The sequence below is a fragment of the Saccostrea cucullata genome, unplaced genomic scaffold (assembly GCF_032062105.1).
Source record: "Saccostrea cucullata isolate Sc308-1 unplaced genomic scaffold, CSIRO_AGI_Scuc_v1 ctg13360, whole genome shotgun sequence".
NCBI lineage: Eukaryota > Metazoa > Mollusca > Bivalvia > Ostreida > Ostreidae > Saccostrea > Saccostrea cuccullata.
In genome coordinates, this window is record NW_026920484.1 from 1 (window position 1) to 9,140 (window position 9,140).

The 9,140-nt window shown below is 33.7% G+C and overlaps 1 long non-coding RNA gene across 1 annotated transcript; it reads right to left on the reverse strand.

Annotated features, from left to right (window-relative positions):
* Positions 1-390: 390 nt before the first annotated feature.
* On the reverse strand, positions 391-8,163 carry LOC134249544 (uncharacterized). Its single transcript, XR_009988307.1, has 4 exons — positions 7,960-8,163; positions 7,715-7,800; positions 1,011-1,189; positions 391-559 (listed from the first exon to the last, which is right to left on the reverse strand). It is a non-coding gene; the product is annotated as an uncharacterized LOC134249544 (long non-coding RNA).
* Positions 8,164-9,140: the final 977 nt, after the last annotated feature.

Here is a 9,140-nt window from a genome sequence, read left to right on the forward strand (position 1 = left end):
GTTTCAATGGGGTATTACATAAAGTCGGTACGTGATCAAATTTACTATAACGCCCTTTCTTTTTGTGTACATTCATTACAGTTACATATGACTTCACAAAAAAAAATTATTAGTTTTTTAAGGTCTTAAATATTTGTGCTGCAAGTCTTTAGAAGATATTTAAAGTCAAAATATTATTTGCTTAAACATGATTTATTATTTTTTTTTATCATAGTATTCTTGCTTATTAGCCGCTTTAGCCACACAATCTTCATTGCTTTAAATTCTTAATCAACAACTCGACAATTAACTGGTACAGGTGAAGTGTTATAAATAAAAAAAACTTCCCTATGATCGTAGATTATAATGCATAAAAATATCACCATCGACAGAATCAATCCAATTCTCCCTTATAAATTTCATTTAAAATCATCTATTTAACATTGTTTTGAAAAATACTGGTAATTAAACTGCTGAAATTGTTTGCTCTTTGACCACTAACCTTCCGAGGCAAAAGCATAACCAGGTCAATAGAAATATCTCCCTCATAGCTACTCCCCCTCGTAGCTTCAATCAAAATCTGTAAAATAATACATGATAATAAATATGTAGCTCTAACAGAAAAAAGAAAACAGAAGATCTCTTAAAGCTATTGAATGTTTAAAATATTTAAAAATTCTTTAAAATAGATTAGATACCGCAGGGATTTATTCTTATCTTCGATATGCATTATCATTTTTCTAGATACAATTAAGGAAAAAATTCGATTTGAAAAAGCAGCATGATTAAATGAATTTTATTTACTGTAAAATCATTTGTTTTCATGGGAACAACTTTTCGTGGTTAAAAAGTAATTTTGATTCGTGGGGATTCGAGTGTTCAGTTGTTATATGAATCTTAATATTTGTGTGTGTGTGTGTGGGGGGGGGGGTTCGTTGGAATCTCCATACCTAGAAAGCAACAAAAGTAAGAATCCTAGAGAAAACAAATAATATCAAAGAACATTAGTGTTGACATAAATTTGTTTTTACCTTGGTATATCCATTCAAACGGACATTAAGACTGCTCATCTTTTTCCACTTATTTCCTTGCTCACCAGATAATTGTTTTAAGACAACAGGATTATTAAATATTTCTTTAGTTTTGATTGTAAGATTTCCAACATGAGATCCATGCATATGATAAAACAAGTAAAGGCAGTACAATCTCTCTGAAAAAAATATACAGCAGCTTTTTAGAACTTGCTTAACTCACTTTTCATTTTATGTACACTATAATCAGGACAGTAAAGAAAGAAAGTAATATTAATTATCAAAAATCACGTGCACAAAAGAAAGAAACTTAAGGCTATGAAAGGATAGTGACACACATGTACAGATTTACTTAAACTTTTTCAAATAATTTTGATAGCGGTTGGGATGAAAAATTGATATTGCAACCGTTCTTTGTTTTTGGATCGTTTTGAAAGTTTGATAAGATGGTTTTTTTCATATTCAATGTGCAGTAGTATCAGAAAAAAAAAAAAAAATCTCCCTTAGTCTTGAAAGGTCTTGTCATAAAGAATACACATGTGAAGTATGAAAGTCCTAGCACCAACTGTTAGAAAGTTATTCCGAGGTCAAACTCAAAGCTCAAGGTCAAATGGTCAAAGTTGTTGGTATCAACAATTCTTGTCACAAGGATTACATACTGAATGTGAAGTATGAAAGCCCTAGCCCTTACTGTTCAAAAAGTTATGGCCAAGGTTACAGTTTTTTAAAGTAGGTCAATCTTCAAGGTCAAAAGGTCAAAGTTGTTGGTATCCCATTGAAGGTTTTGTCATAAAGAATACATATGTAAAGAGTTATGACCAAGGTAAAAGTTTGGAATTTTGGTGTAAAAGTGTGTCAAACTCCAAGGTCAAGACGTCAAATTTGGTTGTACCCAAAGAAAGGTCCTGTCACAAGGAATACAACAGTGAAATATGAAAGCCAGAGTCCCAACCAGTCAAAAGTTATGGGCAAGGTTTAAGTTTTTGTGGACAAACAGTCAGATAGACAGACGGACAGGGCCTAAACTATATACCACCAAAACGTCGTTTACAGGGGCATGATAAAAAGCATTTTAAAAATTAGACTTAATCTGCATTTTAAACTACATGTGAATTATAACGGGTATATGTTTGTATTCATTTCAATGTAACCATAGAAAACAAATTTAAATTTTTGGCCACAGATGCCACACACTCTTGAGGCCCTTGATATTCCTAGAGCCAATATCAACATTCCAAAACCTTAATGCACATCTTCTAACTGGCATGGCCATACGTTGAAAAAAGAATTGTTTGGCCATCACTCAAAATGAAGGAGTTCTGATAGCAAGAAAGTGCAAAAGATGGATTGGAATATAAACATCAACACATATATATACAAGAATTTCATTTTATTAAAGGCATATTTGTTATCATACATAATAAATCATTTTAACCATTTTACATACAAATACATTAGCAAGATTGTTTTTTTTAAACATGGGTGTATGTAACGTCTTCTTTCTCAACATACTTTTTGCTATCTACTTAAGTACCGGTAGATATACAAAATACCAGACAGTCAATAGTGATTCATAGACATAATACGTCAGTTCAAAGTTGAATGATATTAGTAAACAAGTCATTGACACAGCCCTTGGTTTATCTGACATACTCAAGCTTCTGATCTTAATCTGTATGACATTGTTTTACTTTCTTGCAGTAATATTATACTTCCACTAGTATCTACATTCCTTATTTCCACACTGAATTAGATGTACATGGCAACTGAAATCATATATACCCCGTTGTTTGATTTTGTATAAAGTACATTTTATGAGAATTTAACTTTGACCATAAACAAGGTTCACCTCTGGAGTACTGACTTTTATTTATAAGTTGTCCTGAACTTCTTATACTTCATTCAACTACAGCGCTGTATTTAATTTTATATTACCAGGTACAAAATGATTACCTATCTAGGGTAATTTACTAATTATTCCCTCGCAATGCAGTTGGAGGGATTTTAGTTATGTAATTGTGTGTGTGTTTGCAAGTAAGTTTATGCTATGGAAGTGGAGTAATTTGCATCAGGAATGATGGCAGATGTTGTTTTATTTATAGATATGCACTTTGCGGGGGGGATCCTCCGTTTTGCAGAACATGGCCTTGTTTAGATATTGTCTTTTGAGGGTAGAAGATAAATTGGACACTGAATAATTTCATTTTTTTCACTTTTACATATGTATTTGATACTGCTATATTTACTTTGATTGTCCCTTCACCTTGATGTTGTTGATGGCTTTCAGTGATTGTACATCCCCATCCTCTGCATCTACCATCAGTAGGGTACACTTGTGAAGAATGAGGTCAAATGGTCCCTGAGGCTCCAAGCTCTTGTCAACGTCCAACTAGAATGTCAGAAAGTGTTCATTTAATTATTATATAAACTGGTAGCATTTTCAAAAATTATTCCTAGCAAGGTCATTCTCTCTTACTGGTAAATGGTGAAACCCCCCTTTGTTAAAAATCATCAAAGTTTATGTATATAAATAGTATTTATCACTAAGCATTAATCATTAATCATATGGGTGCGTATCATTACCGCTACATTTTCAAAATTTTCATTACCACTACATAGTCATTACCACTACAAAAAACCTTACGTTACCGCTACATAAAAAAGTATACATTACCGCTACATTGCCTCTTTCGTTAGCCAGCCACTTATGCATGTACAGTACAACCTATACATGTACCAGGTGCATAAGACCCCTTCCTACTGCTCACCATGGGGAGGTGAAAGTAGGACTTTGAACAGGATGGGGTTTACAAATAAATCGTTGAGGCCTGTTTTGCAGCTGCTTATGCAACTCTTTTCAACGCATCTCCACAATTTTGAGTTTTTGAAAGTCTTATTTTTTTCTAAATTTATAAAAAATCGATAAGTAAGCCAGCATTCCCTCGATTTGTAACAAACTTCTCAATGGTGGCCATAATGTTCAGATGACACTAAATAATTAAATTTATATATATGTACTCATTCTGATTAGATATTACTACATGTATTCCGAAATATGTGGTTAGGTTTAATCTGTTAAATTGAGGTGAAAAATGGAACGGGGAATATAGTAGGGCTGGGACGATACAACTTTTTCTATATCGATACGTATCACGATATTTGAGCCACGATACGATATGTATCACGATATGTTTAATTGCTTATAAAATCTGTTTTTGCATTAAAATAAACAAATTATTTCTTTGCAATAAAGAATAATTTCAAAATAGTTGTTTATGTTTTGTAAAACAAAAATATTTTACTCAAGTGGTGTAAATTATTATTTTTTCACATCTATATTTATATTTAACTTATTTACTTTCTATATTTAACCCAAAATGTTAAATAAACAAAGAAAAATAGAAGTAAGATTTTGGGGGACAATATTTCTTCATATGTATCGATATGCGTATCGTCCTCACATGTATCACGATATATCGATATCTCGATATATCGTCCCAACCCTAGAATATAGTGAGTGAATTCTGTTGATTAGAACTCATGTAAACCGAACTATACCTGGCTAAATCGATATGTAGCGGAAATGAGTTATTTTTGGCTGATTCAGTATGTAGCGGTAATGAATTGTTTTTTGCCGGAAAAATGTAGTGGTAATGATCGGTCGAAAATCTGACAAAATGTAGCGGCAATGAGTTGACATTTTTGGCAATGTAGCGGTAATGTTGACCTCCCAACTTATGTTTATCCGATTCTCTCATTGTGCTCGGCTTCGACTTTTTTAAGGTGGAAGCACTTTTTCTACAAGGAAAAGGGGTTAATATTTATTCGACGTCGAATAATGGCCGAGGATGATTTTTCGCTGTTGAATAATGACCGGGGGTCATTAATCGACCTGTTAAAATGACCAACAGTTATTATTCTGTGGGTTTCATTATTCGTCCTTGCACCGGCCTTAAGAAGTATGTTGCTGAATTTTAGTTTACAGTGAAAAGTTAGTTACAACCTTAAACTATAGAGGAGTCTTTAAGGTGTTCAGGAAATTCATAACAAGACAAGAAATAAAAAATTTTGGCACACAGTAAACCCCAGGAGCATGCTTCTTTCTGAAACGTCGCCGCGTGGATCAGTGGTTAGAGCATCTGCTCTAGAGTCGACCAGTAAGGAGTTTATCCTTACGTCGCGGGTTCGAATCCCACGGTGGGACATAGAGACCGATCCTTCGGATAGACCGTATAAACCAAGGTACCGTGCCGCAGTAGGTGCTGGCACGAAAATTATCCCTCCCTGCTCAATGACCCTAAATGCCGAGTATAGCACAAAATTTGCAGCTCTCTACCGGCAAATGTTGGCGTCTCCATATGAGTGAAAAATTTTCGAGTGGGACGTTTCAAAACATACAATTAATCGATCATTCAACACAATGTGCCAAATAATGAGCGCTTCAAGTAGAATAGAAAAGCAATATGAACAGGAATAAAAAGAAAAAAATATAGTTTTTATCGGCCGAGGAGAGGAACGTAACAAGAACACTTGGACACCTTAGAACGGCCTATAACATTAGCTTGCAAAATTGGTTGTAACTCCGTTATCGGGAGGTAGACTGCAAGTTGTGTACTCACTGTAAAGGATCAGCACAAAATAAAACAGGAACCCATTTTTCGCTCACGAATTAAATAAAATCTATAGTTTAGAATGCTTCCAAAATGCACTCGATCTTTCATCTATTTTACGGTATTTCCATGGAGTTAGTTCTGGAAAATATAGTTACGCTTGTGCTTGCAATAATATGGACTCTAGTTTTCATTTTGCATTTGAACTTACATTGTTCAAAGTCAAATGAAATAAAGCAACAAAGGTTTATAGGGAGATTCATCAATTTAAATAATTTATTGTGATCACAAAATGTCAACTATTTTACTACATGTAAATAAAAAAATGTTTTGTTTTTATTTTATCAAATGACATCTTAAAACAAATTGTAAACAATCATTTCAAAATTAGTGCAAAAAATTATTTATGTGTTCAATTATCAAAAAATAATTCCAACAACCCCTGATGTTAAAAATGTAATCCAGCTATAAAAACATTGGTGATTTTCTATACTTGTATGTGAATCGTAATCAGCAATTATATTTAGAAATAGTTAAGCTTATGTTTTATAAATTTCTGAGTTTAACACAAATACTCATAATAGCATCACCGTTCAAGGTAGCTCAGTCGGTAGAGCGCTCGCTCCGTGATCGGGAGGTCGTGAGTTCGTATCTCGGCTGCGACTGACCTAGTCGTTAAAATGGGTAGCAACTGTTCCTTCGCCATGCGTTCGGCCCTTCTGAATTGAAAGTTGGGGGGTCCTTCGGATGAGACCTTAAAAACCGAGGCCCCGTGTCAGCGGCAGTCGTTGGCACGATAAAGATCCCTCACTGCTCAATGGCCTTTATGAGAAAAGTATATTTGAAGGAACCTATAAACTAGTTTATAGGTCCCAAGTATTTGTTATTTGAACGTTGGCTTTTAAGGGTCGGGTTTGGTTGTCACATCAAGTGTAGTATATAAAAGGTCGGGTTTGATCTTCACATTCCTTTCTCTTGAACCTTTCGAAGGTAAAGACGCATAACAGTTGCGTGCAATAAAATACATGAAATGTTGTTTTGTAACTTTAAAAACCCGCCCTCCCACTACCTTTTTTATTTAGAATGTTCCATTTTCTCTAAGTAAAGAATGATATTCTGCTGCTGGTTTTTTGCTTTATTTTGCAGTGAAACAGCTTTGATCTGCTTGCCGAGATGAAAACCTTATACCCATAAAAAAATATCCTGGTGCTGTCTAAGCAGAAGTTCAAGTGAAGAATCTACCACATGATGCCCACATCAAGTCCATTGCCAGCCTTAAGGATTGTGCTAAACATGCGCTAAAGTGTCTCTGTGCAATAAGCGTACCGAATAGTGTTGCAAATTGTGAAACTTTCTATCGTTTACAAAATCAAATTGGTAGCATATAGTCGATCATAGGATTGATATTTTGAACTAAAAGAAACCGTCATGGCACTTTTTCAAGGAGAAGTCATTAGTGTGAAGCGTCTGCGCACACCAAGTCAACTGATAACTGAATGTTTGTGTGAAACTTGTAATAAACTGTCACCTTGTTGAAATGCTAATGCTAGTGTAAACTAAGCTAATAAGCTTACTCTTGTTGACAGTAATATATACTTTAGAACTGTATTACATCGTGCAGGTTTGAAATATGAAAAATGTTGATATTTGAAGTTTGAGATGTTTGATCTATGAAGTTTGAGATATTAATGATATATGATATACAAGATTTGATAAAAGAAGTTGATATGCTTGATATTTAAAATTTGAGATATGACTTATTGATTGATTGAATGATTGATTGATTGATTGATTTGAACAGTTTGTATGTATGCAGACCATTCGCGGTTAACCCGGGACGGTTAGAAAAAAGAAACAAACATTGCTGATGTTTGAATTTGATGGGTACGCCCAATTGAAATGGCGTCCCACAATTTTGTATTGTGCCACGGCCAATACTCACCACAATGAATACATATAAATTCTATTTTGAGTTTTGTGTCATTTTTCTCTGTATAAGTAACAAGTCTTAGATTATATTTATAAGATAATATTTAGAATATTCAATATTACAAAATATTACCAGTAGATGTGTCTGTTTAAATAACTTATTACCGTTTTCCTTGTCCAATCAAATATGTCAGATTTTGAATTCTCCAGAAAGCAATCGGGCTCAGCAGTCGTTTCAAAGTCGCACATATCTTTATATGAAAGAAAGAAGAAAAACTCTTCGTATTTATTGTTATTATTGTTGTCTATGAAAAAGTGGGAAAAGAAATGAAAACAAGGTCATGGCTTATCACATTTTTATATCTTTTCATACACATATTGCTTAAGCCAATTTTGCTCATTTTACTTACATCCGTCTGGTATAGCCCTAGAGCCACAGTTAACAGTGGTTGGTTCTTGACACCTCATGTTTATGTCAGAAAACATTTGAGGAGCTGGACAGCGTTGAAGATGAGAATTTTTTTGGCCGCAATCATAATAAAAAGGACACAGTTCCAAGTCTTCGAAAACCAAATGTTTTAGGTTCCTACACAGATCCTGCACAGTCCAAGAAAGAAACCTTGAAGGAAATCGAGAGAAAACTAAGTATATTAATGTGTAGAATCAAATCATTTTCTCATTGTCCTAAAATGTTTCATTCATGCATGCAGTTTTCAAATTTGGGCATAAGTATTTTTTTTTATAATTCTATAAAGAAAACATAATACAATTTACCTTTTTGTACAACTTTCAGTTCCATTAGTTTGGATTTATATTCTGATAATTCCTTTGACATTTTTTCTTGCAAAACTTGGCTTTGATGTAATCGCATTCCACATTTATGCACGTTCTCTGTACATACTGATGATTTCAAAGTCTTTGTAAATGGTTCCTGGAACTTACTTTCATCGTCATAAATTGCTTGGGGATAAACAAAATGCACGCTATAAAACAGAAAAGGAAGTAGGCAATAAAGAAATAACATAACTGTGCTCACCATCGTGTAGAAATTATTATTTTCCAGGAAGAGAAGCAAGTTAGTAGTATATATTCCTCTTAATATTTAAAATAGTCATGTGATTTAATTTCATGTTTGAAATGAGGAAGTTATGATATTTACATCGAAAACTTTTTAATGGTCACGGTAGGTCAGTTAGTTGATCGGAAGGTCTCGGGTTTCGAACCACTGTAGCAAATGGAATGAATCTATTTAAAAAAATAGGTACATGTAGCAACTGTTCCTTTTCCAAGTACGGGGCACTATGAAACTGCTCCCTGTTCTAGTATATTTGACAGTGTATTTTACCCAGCTTTAGATTGGTTTCGTTATCATTTCTTTAAGTTCATGTAAAATATCTGGTCTTCACGTCTTCATCCTAAAGAAAAAACCAAAACCATTTATTTTCAATAAGGAATAAAGAAAAATAGAGGATGGGAAATTACGGAAGACCATAAAAGGGCTTTTAAAAAAAATCTTGAAAAAGGATTTAATAAATTATGACGGGAATTCGTAACAAAGACAAAAACAAATGGTTGAATGTAATCTTTTAAG